General features: G+C 36.5%; 1 pseudogene; it reads right to left on the bottom strand.

Annotated features, from left to right (window-relative positions):
* Nucleotides 1-5,550: 5,550 nt before the first annotated feature.
* LOC140230706 (transient receptor potential cation channel subfamily M member 5-like) overlaps nt 5,551-19,713 on the bottom strand; it is a 155,073-nt pseudogene continuing 140,910 nt past the window's right edge.

The following is a 19,713-nucleotide window of genomic DNA, read 5'->3' as shown; positions in this document are numbered from 1 at the left end:
TTTTAATTCTCACCATTACTTGGTGAAAATTTGTCATAAAAATGATATGAATGCGCGCTACCTCATAGGCCCGAGTCGGATCGTGGTTGTCTTGGAACAGCTTCTCCGCCGCCTCGAACCGGTCCCAGATCATAGCGAGCTTCAGAGCAGTCGTCCAGTCGGGAGAGTTGCTGGCTTGTGGGACTGATGAGATAAAAAAGCAAGTGTCGACCTTGTCACAAGGAATCTAGTTACTTTAAGAGGAGATATAGTTAAGTGAATAGGTGATTCACCAGGCAATCAGCGAGACAGCCAGCAAAACAACAGCAAAATTTGCATGATATATCACGGAACTTAACAAACAAACAGGCAGTAAAGTTGCAGTCTACGTTCATCTTTGAAGGCGACAAAATGTATTGCTAGAAAAACTGTGGCCCTGAGTGGTTATACACATGGTGAGCTGTCAAAAACAAAATCAGATCTGGGGAATCTCAGACGGCAAACTATACATCGGAGAGTCTAATCATCACCGCAATTTGCATATCTTCAGATACCCTTACCACCACTCAGACACAAAGACAAGAATCAAATGAGATTGTCAAGTTTTCCGGCACATACGCATAATTTAATCGTAGGTGTGTGATAAAGGGAACATATCTTCTTAAACATCACACCTCAGTAGGGCAATGAAAGCCTCTCCTTCATCTTCCCCACCCTCCTCATTGCATCCTCAGGGGAAGAGACGAAATTGATTCACTTCTATGCCAACAAAGTTATACGTCAACGTAAATCATGCTTAGAAGTAAAATAACTATTATAACCATGCAGTTAAAAATTACAATCGGGTACACATTGTCAAAGATCTTGACAAATTCGAATATTTTCGATGACTAATACTGTAATAGATAATCTTACGATAAGATCACATATTTACATACCTTGGACCCATATATCCAATATGACGTTGGGAAGGTCCATACCATCATAGAGCAGGCTAATCATTTCTTTCTTCCTCATGCATGCCTTGATGGATTCGATGGTAGTGTCTATGTCAAGGTTCGATTCGTCTTTGCCGAGGCGTTGCCTGGTCGACTCCTCCCAATCTAATCGTTTCCTTGAACGACATTGAAGTTGCAAATATAAATGAGGGTTGGGAGTGTTCTACAAGGGGTTGTTTCAGCCACTAGTTCCTTGCAATCAAAAACTCAATTAAGTCGACAAAACTCCTCAACAAACCATAACAACAACACACTTTTTGATTAGATGTTATGATAGAATCGTAAATCCTTGTTGTTATTTGTTTGTTTTGTCTGTTTGTTTTTGTGTTTGTTCGGGTTTTTTTCCATCTGAAAAAAAGGCTGGATAGCCCATATTCAGCTGCAATAGCTGGTCTTCCGAGGGGTCCAGTTGGATGTTAGGCGGGACCACTTCACCGGCTTAAACAACCTGCTCTTTGCGAAGAATAAATGAAGCCGCGTAACCGGGATATTTTACGTGCAAGAGTTGTGACTATCTCACACACGGAACTTCCATCATATTATGTCCTGTCCGACAGATAGAGTGTTTCACCTGTTACTAGTCAGTGCTAGTGTGGATGGTATGATTACACACGACATTGCTCAGTGAGACTTGGGAATCGAACCCGGGACCTTTGGATCATGAGGCAGAAGCGCTATACCGACTGAGCTAACTCATCGCCCTTGGTGCTGGAATGAAGAATATGTTGATCTGAAAAATATACTCATTTAGGAAGTGAGCGAAAAAAAAAAAAGTAGAAAGAAGCTGTACTTCACGAGATGATTTATGGAGAATTTACCTCTCCGAGTCCAAAGCAAGGACCAGGTCTTGTGCGATTCTCCCGGTCTCTCGGAGAACGATGACCGGCATACCCATCTGTAGAGATCTCCGTGCCGTCTCCAGTGAGTTCTTCCCGCCATTAAGAAGTATGCACACACTGAAATCTGAGTTGTCAGTGAATAATGAATAAAGATATGAAACATATCTATCCATCTATATATATATATATATATATATATATATATATATATATACATATACATATACTCTTTGCGGAATTCATGGTTCGATTCGAATATCAAGAAAACGAGTCCGACGTACAAGCGGAACATCAATTACATTTTGGGATCAAATAATGGATTTGATAAAACTCTTATGAGTACTATATATATATAATTATATATATATATATATATATATATATATATATATATATATATACATATACCTCAAGTGCGTGTCTTAGAAATGTGAGATGCTGGTTGTTTTTGATGTTTTTTATTTTAATTTCTTGCATAAGATATGCCGAGTGTCGTAAGGAAATATATTAAGCAAACTTCTCTGACGGGGAACGTATGAAATAGATTACAGTAACATCCGCGTCATCTATATCTTCTGGTAGAATACCCAGCAAATCTGTTGAAATTTTCCCAATGGTAAAGCTGCAAACACGTTCCAAACATGACCAAAGATTGACATGAATTGAAATAAAAGAAAAAAAATGACTATAACCATATTGAGAAAGGAAACGTGAATCTTTATACGTACTAACTCTATTTTCTTCACACAGGACATTCAGCAGCTTGGCGCGTAGTTCATTGTCCGCCTCGACGTCGGTCTCACAGTTGTCGATCAAGATGAAGTGGGTGTGGTGTGGATCCAGAGAACACTTGTTTGTCACTTGATACTCGAAGGGAACACCGGACTTATTAGAGTCCTGCAAGTCAGTTACAAACAAAGTTTTCGCCAAAATGCTACGGACAAAATATCATACCTTTCTTTCCTTCCATATTCTAAAAGGTTATTCGTTTAATGATGCAAGGCATTGCAAATGACAGGCCTGTGTATAATTATCATAATCATGACAACTTACATGTGTATAAGAGTATGAGGACATTTATATCGATGTTGCCACTGAATTTGCTTCGATGTTCCGTAATTTCTGAATACTTTGATAGTCCATGATTTACTGAAAACAATAAAGATGACTTGTATGACTTAAAGGAATGCCGAGAAACAAACTCATCCCTCCCAGCATGAGCATGCGCTTAAAGAGGAAATCCACCCCCAAAATGAATAAATTTTAAAAGAAAGAGAAATTATTCCCTACAACAGGATTAAAAAATGAGATGAATCGCGTAAGAAATAAGGAAGATATGACATTTTGAAATTTCACATTTTTTCGGAACTTGAAACATTTCTTGACCAGCCCTTATGAATATTCAAATTAGCAAGTTGACGATGTCATGCACTCACAATTTCTTATTCATTTCATATACGGAAATGACAAGAATCTCATATTTCAACTCTATAGATATAAAACTTGTCTTAACCACCCAAAATAAAAAGAGCAAAATGTTAACATTGATATAATCTCCGTAAAGAAACATGTTTTTACTTTCATTAGCTAAATAGAACAAAATTTTCCGAATTTCATGCATAACAAACATGAAAAATTGTTAGGGCATGACATCATCAACTCGCTCATTTGAATATTGAATTCAACAAAAATTCTTCAGTAATAAAGAGTATCGTAATTACGTAAGCACAAAGTCTTTTCTTTTTTTCAGTTATTTCCATCAGCTCGGGAATTGTTACATGAAAAAAATGAAAAACTTTGAACATAGTCCTATTATTGGACATAATGGGAAATAAAGTAGGTTATTGGAGATGGAGGGGACTGATAAGGCTTATCTTGTGCAATCAGTCTCCTCAGAAAGAAAACCTATGCCAATAAGCAACTCTGGCTGCTAATACAGAAAAAAAAAGGAGAACAAAAAGAGCTCTCTGAGTGTGCCGCATTCAGCATGTTCAGGAACACACAGAAGTATACAAAATGAGGGTAATGAGAGGAGCTGTAGGACGAAAACATAAAATGATGGTGCAGTTTCGATCGAGATGGGGTTTGAAGTTTCCAACGTTTTTTCGATGATGATTTTTTTTTTTAGATAAGGAGAAACCTCTTTATGCAATATGAAAAATGATATAATTCTAGAGGAATTCAAAGTTGTTTTTTTTATGATAAAAATTGGTTTGAAATGGCTGAGATATCCAAAACAGGTGCCTCTATAAGGTGTCTAACGTATAAAATGGTTCCTGCTTGTGAGGTATAGTCCGAGAACCACTCCAAGGCCCTCTCTTTCGTACCATAATTATTTAATTTATAGAGGAGTATACTGTGACTGATGGTATCGAAGAAAACACCACCTGTGTGAGAATGATTATCGATTATTTTGGAAACTTTGTCTATGAAAGTAATAATTACATGAGAAGTATTATGATTTTTACGACATCCAAACTGAAAAAAAGAGAAAACTATGTATACCAATAACATTGATAATGATATAAATCTATAACCCCTGAGTGAAATACCTTTTCCGAGCACTCTTGAAAATGCATGTAGTAATGAAAATAGGTCTGTAATTAGGGCATACTGGTGTCTTCTTTGTTGCCCCATTTGTACAACATCGTAACAAAGTGATAACCTTCGAGATGTTCATTCTGTATTACTTTTTAAACTAAACGTTATTATGCCATGATGCTCTGGACTTTTTTGTTTTAAGTTTCTAGTCATGTCTATTGATTCATTTCTAAAAACAGGTACAAAAATATAATGAATGTAAGTTTTGGGAACCTAAAAAAACCCCTATGAAATATTCTTTCTTTTTTTTTGAGGCACGAATCTTCTCGTTTAAATTCTGACTTATTTGAGAAAAATATGAATAGAATAAATTCGCAATTGGTCCTGTATATCATCAATATCCACATCATTATGTTTGATATTTGTATACACATGACTAAGAATTAGAATTAGAATTAAACAATACAGGACAGTTTATCCATGTTTCTCATTTGCGCAAGAGGAGTGTCTGTTACACGATATAAAAGTCACGGAATACTGATGATAAACAGATGAGTCACGGGTATGTATTGTATGAAACCATTCTTGGATATTGTGTTGTAAGCATAGACCTATACCACTGTGCGCGACATGGAGCATGTTTACACGGTAAACAACGTCGCAATGCCTAAAAAAAAAAATCTTCCTTTTCTTGTGTGTTGTTTGCAAAACCAGGGAGGTGAGACGAAAACACCGTATTTGGAACACCTTCACGCATGACGTTGATGCAATGTCAGATTATGGCATCAAGAATGAACTTTGGTGTTGCAAGGTATATATGACATGATATTGTCAGTTTGAGATTGTGACTATGCCTGATATAGTCTTGGGGACATAGAGATTGTGATTAATAGTAAGCACAGCATAATGCTCCATAAACACAATTTATTGGATACAATGCTGATGTATCATTATTGTCAAAGTATTCATATTGATTGTTTTGGAAATATATCCAGTACCAACCATTGCCAACAAATGTCACTACCGTACTGCTTGACCATATGGGTGAGGTGATCGCTGTGAGGTGATATGAAAAGTGAGATTAATTGAGTTTGAATTTGTTGTAAATGCTCGCATGGCAAAGGATCATGTCTCGAATAATCCGATATCCTTCTGTGTTGCAAACGACAGTAATAAAGCAGACCTGTACAAAACTAATAGTCGTTAATGGTTTTGCTAACCTCTATGTGCTCTTTCAGTTCTTTATGATGGGCCAGATTACGCAGCGTAGATATGCCGATAGCCACCACATTTCGAGGAGTGTCGGTCCCGTAGTCTCGTACCGCCTCGCCAACGTATTTCATCACTCCAGCGTGCAAGCCGCCAGAAATAATCCATGCATCTGCAATAGGCACATGCAGAAATGAATGTTTAGAAACGAATTACTGTCTCCATAAACCCTTCGGATAGCTGTTGGAGCTGTAAAAAGAAGCAGCGCTATCAGCACGATAATGGAGTACGAACAGTAACGTTGTTATGATTGTTACGAGTTGTTACATTTATCCCATATAGAGGTATCCAGTGGCGGATCCAGAGGGGGCTCAACCGGCGCACGCCCCCCCTTTTTTTTAGTTAAAAAAAAAAAATGAAATGAAAAATGAAATGAAACCCGGAAGTGGCACCAGAAATATTAGTTGCGGTCCCCCCCCCCCCTTTACAGAATTCCTGGATCCGCCCCTGGTATCTATATATTGTACTGTATTACAATAGTAGACTGTGACGGTATGGTTTCAGCAGTAATTGACGAAGTCGTTTACAGCTGTTAGTAACAGTAAATACATATTATAGTGTCTGTGACGTCCTTGATGAGTATAGCAACTGTTATTTATCAGCAACATTTGATGGTAGAGGTAGCAGTATAAGAGGCAGAATAAGTCACACGGTACTTAACACAGGAATAGTTGTGTATGTCCCTTTCGAATTTTTCATACGTATGCTTTGCATCTAATTTTGCTCGATGAAAAGACTGAAGGGGATACCTGTGAGCTGATTTTTCAAAGTTGAAATAACAGCGGTTTGGTAGTATACTGGATAGACATTTTTAAACAATGTACTAAAATGTTGAAGGGTCAGAAAGTTATTATGCATTCAAAAAATCTATAGAATGAATAATTTCACTCTGTTTCAACGAACAGAATAGCAATTCATTTGCAATCTAAAACAGAATAATATCAGAATAGTCTTTATAAATGAAACTGGAGCAAAAGACTTCAAAACTCCATATCTTTTACGTGGCTCCATGTTGACTTACTGGTACTGAGAGATGTTTTGATGAGTCCCTTCTTAAACGAATCCTTCATGTAATCCAGAAAGGGAAAGTCCACCGCACCGCCAGTGACACGCATCAGCAGACACGGCCTTTTCAGCCCCCACTTTCGCCGCATGAAGGTCTTTAGAGCTCCCGGGTCTGTCGAATCTTTCACAATCACAACCTAAAAGAAATCGGCCAGCTTTGTCATCTTCCTCTATTAAAATCACTCTCTCTTTTCAATCTATATGGCGATAAGAATCTGAATTACTTCAGGGAACAGAGAAAGACTTCCAGGGGTGCAAAACATAATTCTGGAGTACAAAATACAGTGGACTCCCGTTATATAACTATAACGAAGTCCTCGGGACCGGCAGTTTTCTTGGCTATATCGAAATGTCTGTTTAAACGAACAGATAAACAATAAAAAAGCACAGGGTGGATAACTTTGTGGCCCGAATTTTTACTTCGTTGTAACCGGAATTTCTTTGTAACTGTGTTCGTTATATCGGGAGTACATTGTATAAATATAGGAAAATACAAAATACGAATGAAGTACGACCTAAATTCTACTCTATAATGTATAATAATCAGTTTCGAGCGTTCGTTTGTGTGTGTGTTAGTGCATCAAACTGCTTCTTTTTTATTTTCCTTTTTTATCTTCTGGGATTTTGGGGTTAATCCTCACCCTGTCTCTGGCCCATACTGCTACTTATATATATATATGCGATTTTAAATTACAAGAAACACAGAACTGGCATTCGTGTATGCAGAGTATAGTGTCATGTCTGAAATGAATTAAGTCATGTAAGTGATGGTCAGACATGTATACAAATACCAATAAATGACCACTCACTATGGTGTTGACTATAATTTGACCTGAATTTTTTTGATGACACTCGTCATCAGAGATGATACCTAATATAATTATTCGCAGCATCAGGTTAAGACGCCTATCTTATGGTTGCGGAACCTTATGCGTCAAAATGAGGCACATAGATTTCCACTTTCTTGCGTTTTGCTTACATGGATCGTCAACTTATCTTCGTAAGTGAAAAGAACATAATATTACTGTGCTGGGCAGTGTCTTATAAAACTTGTGATAGAAATCAATCAATCACAAATTTCTTGAAAGCTGCAATCAATCGCAACCTGTGATTGATTGATTGTAGTTCTCCGTCTTAATTTCAACCATAACTTGTTTATAAGATGGATTTGCATTCAATCGCAAAGTTGCGATTGATTTGAATCAATCACAAGTCTTTATAAGACGGGGCCCTGATCTATATGAATCTAGTTTGCTTCAAATTGTACATAATTTTATCATGTATATGGAAAATCGCTTATCATGTAGGACTACCGAGAAATATTTATAGATATCTATTCATGTCTCTCACCTTGGCCTGGTGTTTGTGCCCAAAGCTCATTTTGTTTTTATGCCCGAAGCTCACTTTGTGCTGATTGAAGGTCAACCGGCCCGAGCTGCGGAGTAATTCATCCATAACTTCAGGTCTCTGTAAAATAAACACACAAATTTTGAATCAAAGCAAAATTGAACTTGTCCTGCCCGACGATTAATGACAATACATAAAATATTCACTTCTTCGGTCATATCAATGACTATTAATTTTGACTACTAATATATATTATATGTAAGCATAAACCCTTCAAACGAGAAAGATTCATAACACATACCCCTTAAATACTCACTGTTGTTTGAAACTGTATTAACAGGTGGTAGAATATTCTCACAACCCCAAAGTGAACAAGTTCCTTATTCCTTCTATCATGGTTGGAATGACGCAAGTGAACTCGCCAGCCACCCAAATGTGCCCTATATGCCCAGGTTGAAAAAACAACCTGAGATGAATGCTACAAAGTTCCACTGGTTAGTCAAGCGTAGCCCAGCAAATAAAATTGGATTCCCCTCTATTTTGACCTGTAGGGTAAACGCGTGTCTTTTTGTAGATGAATAATGACATGCGCGTGGAATTCACTAGTCTGCGACAATCTCGTACTAGTATTAGACATTGTACTGATGTCTCTTGGAATTCCTTTTTATGTGTGTTTCATAAAGCTCTCATTTTTTGACATAATGCCGTATGCAAACTATATAATCGACAGATCGATATTACAATCTTCTGGTATCAATTATGTGACAGCCATTGTCAAACTTCGACTCGTGTTTGTGTGGTGAAGGTAACAAAGAAATGATTCTCTTATTAAGAGGCATGTCTATTTCTTTTCTTAAGATCAAACTTATCTCTAAATAAACGAGTTGCAACGCTAATTGTAATGACCTACCAGGTAATTCTTGCTCATTGAACCTAATAATGATCATTGTGGGATACTTTCTTCATATTAAGTGTGTGCGTTTGTGTGTCTGTGTTTGTTTGTTTGTGTGTGTGTGTGTGTGTGTGTGTGTGTTTGTGTGGATGTGGGTGTAGTTTAGGTTTTGGTGAATCGGGGGTTGGTGGGATGAGGATTTGATTTGAAGAAGGATAATTGTAAATATTGTATGAAAGATATTGATAGGATATGATATTTAGGAAAGATGTAGACTTGTTTTGGTTGGGAGGGGGAGGGTTGGTTGTGTTATTCTTATGAATGATTTCATTGTAGATTTCATTGTAGATTTCATTGTAGATTTCATTGTAGATTTGTATAATGTCATTATTCATATTGTAAATTTTTTAATTCTTATTTTTCAAAAATAGGCGAAAATTATGCTCAAAACATTCCTGCAACAGAGGTTCATTTAACTGAATTTTTAGGTCAGCGTAATTCTGATTCCATATTTTTTATGCCAACTAACAGATTTGAAATTATTGATATAGTTTCCTCTTTCGAAAATAAACGAAGTTCTGGTTATGATGAGATAGATAATTTTGTACTTAAGGGTGTTATTTCCTCGATTGCTGATCCACTTGCTCATATATTTAATATGTCAATTTTTAATGGTGTGTTCCCTGATAAAATGAAATTAGCTAAAGTAATCCCAATATTTAAAGGAGATCTCCGGATGATTTTCAGATTTTTACATTTGAACAACTATAGACTAGTTATACTGAGGACAGAGTTTCAGAATTTGTGATAATTGGGATGAAGAATAAGAATATTTTCAAAATTTAGAACAAATTGTAATGAACAAGGATGATGACATGGCAGAGTCACCATAAGAATGCATGAGTTGGGGCTCAAGGAAGCAGAACAAAAGAAGAAGGCATCCATAGATTATACACAGGTGAGCTCGCAAGCAAGTGATATTGTAATGGAATTACACTGCTACATTTCTTAAATATGTGAACCTCCTATGTCATCACCCTTGTTCAGTGTAATTTGTTTAAGGTTTTTCAAGCTATTGTTTCTCTGCTCAAGAAACACAATAAATTCCACAAATCTATACATGGAGTTGTCGATTGATGTACCACATGATGTAAAAATTATGAAAATCGTCTGGAATGTCCCTTTAAGACAGGCGATAAGTTTGAAGTCAGCAGTTATCGCCCAATTTCATTATTATCGTCATTGTCTGAGGTCTTAGAAAAACTTATTTACAAGAGAGTGATCAATTTTTTGAAGGTACATGACGTTTTTACGAATTCTCAGTTTGGTTTTCGTGAGAAACATGGTACTACGCCTGCTCTTTTTTTCATTTTGTTGATAAGAGTTGTTCACGCAATCGATAACCATTCTCATTTAGTTAGTATTTTCTTGGACTTCCCCAAGGCCTTCGACACTATCAATCATGATATTTTACTTTATAAGTTATCGCATCATGGAATACATGGGAAGGCCTTGGAGTGGTTCAAGAGTTATTTAGTTGATAGAAAACAATTTGTTACAATTAAAAACAATGATTCCGTTGTCAGAGAAGTTAAATGTGGCGTCCCACAGGGAAGTCTTTCAGGGCCGTTATTGTTCATTATTTATATCAATGATTTTTATCGCGTATCCGATGACCTCTCTTTTATTCATTTTGCAGATGACACTAATGTATTTTTTGCCCATAATGATATTGATTTTCTCGTTTATAAAATTAACATTGAATTGAAAAAAGTGACAAACTGGGTCAGGGCCAATAGGCTATCACTTAATGCTCAAAAAACGAAATATATGCTTTTTAGTAATACTGTTGATAGTTTAAGTACAAAATAGTATTAGATGACTCTCATCTACAAAGAGTCTCACATATCAAATTTTTTGGGCGTCATTGTGGATGACAAACTTTCCTGGAAATCACATGTTGATAATGTTTGCAATATAATTTCACGTAATATAGGTATTGTAAATAGATTGAAATTATATATTCCACAAAAATCATTACTTATGTTATATTCGTCGTTAATATTGCCTCATCTTAATTATGGAATATTAGTTTGGGGCAACACGCATTAGAATTTATTAGAGAGAGTGTTCCTTTTACAAAAGAAAGCTCTCCGTGTTATCTGTTATTCCCCTGTACGTTCTCATACAAATATGCTGTTTGCCTCCAACAAACTCTTAAAAATTACAGATTTGTTTTTGTTTAATTTAGGGCAATTTATGTACAAGTATTGTAATAACTTAATTCCGTTTATTTTTGATTCTATGTTCCTCAAAAATCAATCATTTCGTGAATATCCCACTAGGCGTTCCAATGAATTTCATTTACCTCCTTTAAGAACGATTTTTGCTAAAAACACACTTATTTATGTGGGCCCAAATTATTGGAATTCTTTGAATCATCACATAAAAAACGCTCCATCCATATATTCTTGCAAGAGGAGACTGAAGTCTTTTTTATTGCAATCGTATGACTCTACAATACTGAATTAACCTTTTGGCCTTTTGTCTTACATACTGACCTGCTCACTTTGTCCCCTCTTCGAAGAATCAATGGTATTTTTTTCCTGGATGTTCGCAATGTTGTCATCTATGCCATTTTGCCCATAGCGTCTTGAAGTTGACTTTCTGTATGTTACTCCTGTTCATACGTCCCTCTATTTTCTATTTCCTTGTCTTTTCTTTAGGCGTCAAAATATTACTTTTTCCCCAGAACTCTCTTCTGTTTCTCTTGGCATGCTTCTGCCGAAGATCGCTGTTTCTGTTGTTCTGTTTCTGTTTCTGTTGTGCATTCTTGTATGCTATTTTGTCTTCAGTTTGTCAGTCTTGTCCATCCCGTTTTGTCCTGTACAACCTTTTCTTCAGTAGTAGTCTTGTTGTCTAGTCCTGTTTCATGTTTGTTCGCGTCTATGAAAGTATTATCTCGTAATCTAATTTTCAGTGGGCTTCCAGACTTCTTTCACTTTGTTATTTTTTTGCATCTACGATGATTCAATTTATCTTTCCATCGATGGTTTTTTTTTTTTTTTTTTCAGAGGGGCCCACATACTACAAGCTCTGTCTTTTTAGTGGGTCCTCCATTTTTCGCACTTTAAGCAACGGTATACATGTACTTCACTTTGATCACTTCTGTTTCTTTTTTACTATACAATGTATGATTACTATAGGTCCTCAATTGTTGTACAGTCTTTTCACTTCGCTACTCTCTAAAAAAAAATCGAGTGAAAATATTCACTCTTTAAAGAGTGAATACAAAAAAGAGTGAATTTCGAGTGAAATTGGAGTGAATTTTGAGTGAAAATGTTCATTTTCACTCATTTTGGAGTGACGTCAGGGATCACTCCAAAATCTTCGAGTGATCCCTGACGTCACTCCAAAATGAGTGAAAATGAGCATTTTCACTCAAAATTCACTCCAATTTCATTCGAAATTTACTCTTTTTTGTATTCACTCTTTTTAGAGTGAAAATTTTCACTCGATTTTTTTTAGAGAGTATGTTCTATTTACCTTATTCTCTGTTATCAAAAGAAGTGAAACATATGTTTTGTCGAAAAATGAAATAAACTTTGAATTGAATTGAATTGAATAATGAATTTGTTTTGCTTTTGTTTTTATGTATATGCCCTTGTAAGTGAGAATGAATTACGTGATTCAATATATTCAAGGGATTTAGGTTTGGTACATGTCAATACGTTCTCGTGAAGAAATTGTCTATAGGGTTGATTCATATAATCGAGTTATTTGTGTTGAAGAGAGATGATTGGCAGTATAAATGAACAAATGGATTTGTTTGTGTTTTGAATTGAATTTGTACCGTTTTGTCCATGTTATACCCAGAATGGGTTGATTTATGGATGATTTTGAATGAAATCAATAAATACCAAGGGAAAACAAAAACAAAAAGTACTTGGCATGCACATTTGAATGAGTGATTAAAGCTGCCAGGCATTCTGAAATTTAGGACATGATGTTTGGGATAATGGGTTCAGTGAACCATCCAGTCTTCCTCAATATCCAAAACAGGAAGTAAACTCTGGGTCGATTTTCCTGAAAAGTCACATCCAGACCATGGAATATTGGAGAGGCAACATGATTAAAAGACGATATGATTTTTCATTGTTTGTCATGAAATATTGACATTTAATAGCTGTAGATTTTGAGAAAGGATAATAAGCTTTTTTCCACTATAGAACTTACTGGAACAGCTATCGTACTTTGCCGTGGCCAATAGATGCGAGCGATATCTTTATTGATTGCCATAATTGCAATCGCCGGTATGGTAAAAATTGCTTACGAAAAAGTATATCGCAATAATGTGATAGTACCACGCCATGGGTGTTAAAGAAAAAAAACGTCTGTCGGTCACGTGTTCCAAATTCAAAAAATCCCACTGGTCAAGCATACTTATGTTGGATATAGAAAAATAAACCACACCTTGGGACACTAATTCTCATGTTGATACATAGGAATGGCTTGACTTGTTTATCGCTATATAATTATGTGTCTATTGCTTGGATGGTAGCGAGTGTGGTGTGACGATTGACGTATAATGGCGTGTTTTTATTTGTGACTTGTGTTGGAGGCGTCTCTTTGGCTTCACAGACCTGGTATGCCGTAGCACCCCATCGTGCCCCTGCAAAAGGCTTCTTAGTAAATGAATATCAATGCATGCATTGAATTCTCCATTCTTCTCATCCGACAAATACAGTGTTGACACACACAGTTTAAATATGCACACTCACACAAATACATGCAGGCTACATCGCAGCAAAAGCACATAAAATCAACACTTGACTCAAATACAATGTTAAGAGATGAGCAGTGAAATGACAGAGCTATGAAAGAAATATGAGGTGAAAGCTTAAAGGGTCCAGTCATTCATTAGTGTGTGTGTGTGTGTGCGTGTGCGTGTTTGTTTTTCAAAGTGGACGATTTGAAAAATGGTCAGAGGTATATTCCTATAGCTGTCTCATAATACAATGTACATCTTTGTATACTTTGTGCATCTTTGAGCATCTTTGGATACTTTGTTTCTTCTGGAAGCCTCGTAAGTCATTGTATGTATATGGGGAAAGGTCATGGTTGAAGAGAAATCTAATGTGGGGTAGGCCTATTTAGATACTACAAGGATTTTGTCTCTCATATACATAATGCTACTAACAGATAACGAGGAGAGTAAGATTATTGGTACTGGAATTGATTTTTTTTTTGGATTTTTGGATTTTTTTTTTTTGTTTACTGTTCCACATCTCAAACACAAATATTATGTTACAATCGATTGAACAGAAGACAATACATAACATCGTAATTAAAAGATAAGACCATTATGAAATGTGAGGGATCTACTAAAAAGCAAAGCTTGTATTGTTTATGTCTCTTTAGATAAAAATGCTAAAGTCTTTTCAAACAAACAACCTAGTATAAAACTTTGAAAGGAAGGAGTGGGACGTAAAGGAAAAGAGAGCAAATAGATAAAAAGAATGAAAGCAAGAAAAACAAACAGACAATCAACGAGAATGCATTAGAACATATCGAGATGTAGCCACCTGTAATACGCTTACAAGATTCCTCGTTACCCGAGCAACATAGTTACGTAACAATGTGCAAGATGCACATGATACATGGTAATTCAGGAATAGCCTTGACATGAAAGAATCTGCTATAATAGCAAATACCTGTAGTAATCATCGAATCTGATAAAGAAAAGGAACTTGGAGTGCAGATGCTATGATTGAACATAAGCCTGCACAAGGGACCTTTCTTTGTGTTTTCATTATAAAAACAATAAGCCAGTTCACAGTAAGCTCATGGGCACAATGGCCTTTCTTTCTTTCTTTTTTTAAAGTTGGTTAGGCACTTCACTCGTTTTCAAAGCAGCATGATGCATAAGTACGCCCACAATTTATGGAATTCACGTTCAAACAATGAACTTGCGCAGAGCAGGTGACAAGAATGGTCTGTCTTCTGTATGTCCACAGGTGTTCTGTTGTAAACGCGGTGCGCTTAGTCTTTATTCAAGGCAGCGAAGGGACTATCCAAAGGTTATGATGTCCACAGCGCTTAGTCTTTCTACAAGACGGCGAAGGGAATATCCAAAGCTTATGATACATTGTATATCCCTTTCTCTAAAAACAACAACAGCAACAAAAGCAATTCATCGTGAATTTTACGGTATTTTTCAATCATTTATCATTTTCCGGTGAAAACGCTACGGTGAAAACACTAATACCACGCCAATGTCGCTTTATTTTCATCCAACAATGAGAGATAATGCAAAAACAATGTACCGGTACAATACAATACATTTTGATAAATAATATTGTAAATGAACAGGGTGATTTTTGTTTAAAACTGATGTATTCGTTGAGAGGGTAGTATAAAAAACAGTATGTATAATCCCTTTTAGTAGGAACTTTAGATATGATAACGGTGCATTGGTCTAGATAAAGACTAAGCGCACCGCGTGACAGCTATGGACATCATAACCTTTTGGATATTCCCTTCGCTGTCTTGAATAAAGACCAAGAGCACCGCGTTTACAACAGAACACCTGTGGACACACAGAAGACAGTGCTCTTCTATGTATAGTGGTTAGTTTCGATACAGAAGTATAGGAATATAAAGACGAGACCAAATTGGTTAAAAATTCATTTATTATGACTTAGCTACTTATTTGGAAATGCTATCATAGCTTGATAGTGATATCTATGCCCGACAAACAAAATGACACCAAAAAGGTTTTGCCACCTCAGGTGGTACCAATAACCCATTTTCGGGTCTTGGCCCATGGACTAATATACCAGGCTTGCTGTCAGGTAGATGAGGTGCTAGCAAGCACAATTTACAAGGGTTACATGAATGAAAATTACATCAGGGATGCTTATCTCGGTGAATTCAAAAACAAACATGCCTGATTGTACAAATTACCTTTTTCTGCTCATGCGCAAAGTGGAACTGTTTTGCTTTGTCAGTTGCTAGGTGTTACTTTCACTCCCAGCACACCGTATCTGATTTGCATGGCATTATTGTTGTTAGAATGTGTTAATTCGACTTGGAAGCACGTCATATATTTGACAGATGATCTACAGTTCTGTTATTTTGATGGGTCAATAACACTAGGACCTTATTTTCGTATTTGCACAGCAATGTGTCATGCATGATAACCCAAATACCTCTGTTTGTTCATTTCGTTGCCTTTTATTCAAGACGATATTCACAATGTAGCGTGCTATGTTTGTGCTTTCTTGCTCTCGTTCTCCCTCTCTTCCTTTTCATTAAAGGGGAATTCCAGACGAATTTAATAATTTTACATCGTGTTGTACATAAATCAATAGCTCCATGTATAGATTTGTAGAATTTGTTGTGGTTCTTGAGTAGAGAAACAATACTTTCAAAAACCTCAAACAAATTACACTGAACAAGGATGATGACATAGGAGGTTCACATATTTCAGAAATGTAGTAGTGTAATTCCATTACAATACCACTTGCTTGCGAGTTCACCTGTGTATAATCTATGCATGCCTTCTTCTTTTGTTCTGCTTCCTTGAGCCCCAACTTATGCATTCTTGCAGTGACTCTGCTATGTCATCATCCTTGTTCACTTGAATTTGTTTTAAATTTCGAAAATATTCTTATTCTTCATGCCAATATGATAAATTATGAGACTCTGTCATCAGTACAACTAATTTGTAGTTGTTCAAAGGTCAAAATCTGAAAATCATCTGGAGGTCTCCTTTAAGAAATAGCTGACAATCTGAATGGTTCTTTCGCACCTTGTTATGACCATGATCTGCGTGACGATTACTTGTGACATGAGATAGGATTTTTTTTTCTCTTTGTTCATCCTCTGAATAGGTGGCGTGACATCGCCTGTCAGTTCAGTGAACTGCGAATGTAGTGTAACTATGTCACGTATATTGTAATACGAATCTTGGAGAATGGAAGTAGCAGTGTTGCGTATTGTAATCCTGAGTTCAATTGGAAAGATGTCATGTCTTTATACCGGGTGTTACTTATTTTCCCTCTTTACTCTCAACATATTGAATTTGAATTGCATTGACTTAATGCTTTTGTTTAAGATGCAATGGCACGCCACGAATTCGGTTTTACTTTCATTTTCCTTTTGAAATTAGGGTAACCAAACTGCAGGCCTTGTTTCATTTAAGATGAGGTGCTTCCAGATTCTATTATATTATAATGTAATGGGTGTTTGACTGCTATTTTGTTGCTTTTTTTCCGAGGATTGGTTTAATTCGTCCCTTCTCCTTTGTTAGATGAATTCTTGTTCAACTCTGAGTTGGTGAATAATTTGATTTTTATTGAATTTATACATGTTATAGTTTGGGTTCGGCAAACCTTGATGGGGTGGGAAGCGCTCTCTTTTTTGCATGTTGTTCATTACTCATGAATATGAGCTATAGAATTATGTGTAACAAGCTGTATTTTTTCTTGTCTTTGTGTTGTCCTTGTTTATCGTCGGTACTCTGCTCTCTTGTAACCCTTGAACCTTGTCTTCTCCTGCTTCTCTCTCCCCCTTCTACTATTCCATTCTTTTCGCAGCGTTGCTCGCGTTCTTCCGTTATCCCTTTTCTTCTGTTCCTTGGGTCATTGCCTTGTGCACTCGAACACACTCTGCATGGTTCTCGCTGAAACTCGAGTTCGGTCTTGCCATTCATCCTTTATATTTTTAGGTGATACGCTATCAGCGTATCACCTATTGTGATTGTCAAAATCTCTCTTTATTAGGTGATACGCTTTCAGCGTATCACCTATTGTGTTTGTCAAAATCTTCCTTTCTTTCTTTTTATTTAGGTGATACGCTATCAGCGTATCACCTATTGTGATTGTCAAAATCTCTCTTTATTTTTAGGTGATACGCTATCAGCGTATCACCTATTGTGATTGTCAAAATCTCTCTTTATTTTTAGGTGATACGCTATCAGCGTATCACCTATTGTGATTGTCAAAATCTCTCTTTATTTCTTTTTATTCTTCTTTCTTTCTGGACAATTTTGTGTCATCAATATCTCAAGAATGACATTACGGAATAACATGACATTTTCAGGGAACATGTCTCATGACAAAATCTAGCCACAATAAGGTTTTCATGACAGTAACATATCTATGACGTCATCTAGGCGCCATTTTGTGATTTTCGGACCATGTTACATGATCGATCATAACTTCATAACTAAAGGTCATTTCTGTATCATTTTCTGTGGACATTAAGTTTAGGTCACGCTCTATCTTACCTGTTAATGCTAATTACCTAGGACATCATTACGCGCGCGTACGCGCGCATCAAACTTTTAAAAGGCTCAAAACAACTTTCCAATGGGAAATCTCGAAGTTTCAGACAATTTTAAGCGTTCCGCGCGTAGGCGTCCGTCCGCGCATTTTCGCGCGCAGTGCGCGTAAGCAACATGAATATGCAATTGTTTTGACAGATTTGGATTCCTGATACATTAAGTAACAATATCCAATGATTTCCGATCAATTTTGACTTATAACAAAGGAATGCGCTGGCGTCAAAGTTGAAATTTCGTGTGCGCGTCTATGTGGAAATATAGCGAAAAACATGTCTTTGTTTATTTCGCCATAGCTCTTTAAAACGCAGGGTGACCCTATGTTTTTATTGCATATTACAAAAGCATATGAATTGGAAATAACATTTCAAGCATCAATATTTCCCGAAATACATTATGACGTCATCATATCATCATCTGAAATCAAAAAAGTGGAATTAATTTTTTTGAGGTACTGTTTCTGACATTCATTTGCTCGTATCTCTCTTGTTTAAGCTCAATATTATCCCAAATTCAGATATGTTTTACTTTGAACATTTGCCTTTCAAGTCCATGTCATGGTTTTGAAATTTGATGACATCATCATACCTTAAATTGTGATTAAAGGTAAAGACTCAAAATCGGACAAATTTACGTGTATTGTCTATGGGAGGTGATTTTTTTTTAGACCATGCATTGACTTGACAACGTTTAAGCACCTTTATCTCAGCTGATTTTGCTCCATTTCCTCTGAAACTTATGTATGTTGTAGCTCAGACAATAAGCTGCAGTCATCATGCATTTTATATTTTAAAATCTCCTCATGAGGTCGACAATTTTGTAGTTAAAAACTGAAAATGAGAATGCAATCTGTACGGAACGATTGGCGATCGTTGTTTGCAACTGTATATTGGTCGAATCCACGCGGCCACTTGTGGGAAGTTGAATAGCGCCATCTCCGTCAACAGTCACGATTGTATAATTAAAAATTTAAGTTTCGCAAACGATCTTCAGGACAGCCATTTGGCGTAATCGCTTAGCGCGCTGGGTGTTCATAACGCCATACGGGAAGGCGAGAAGTTCGACTCCCGCAGGACTTTTCCCTTTTTTTCTTTTTTTTTTCGGCTGTTCAGCTTTACTCGATGTCATTTATCGTATTATTTTATCAAGTATACGTAAGCCGCGAACACGGCTGCTCTATTTCCCTTAATTGTTTTGTATTGGAGTTTGGAGATTGGGTTTGCTTCATTAATTTTGTCACACTTAATGTTGTAAATTGCCCCTTGTTACAGTGTCCCGCTTGCCACCTTTCGTTTGCTCTTTCCTTTTCTCTTCATTGGTTATTGTTATATTGTAACAGGATAGGTAGGAACATGTACGTTTAGATAACTGGCAGGAATGGGAGCTGAATTGATTAATTCTAGTCCAGGTGTATGGCGCCTCGCTCATATCTTTGAA

This window comes from Diadema setosum, chromosome 7 (genome assembly GCF_964275005.1).
Source record: "Diadema setosum chromosome 7, eeDiaSeto1, whole genome shotgun sequence".
NCBI lineage: Eukaryota > Metazoa > Echinodermata > Echinoidea > Diadematoida > Diadematidae > Diadema > Diadema setosum.
This window is presented reverse-complemented; position numbering and strand designations above follow the sequence as displayed.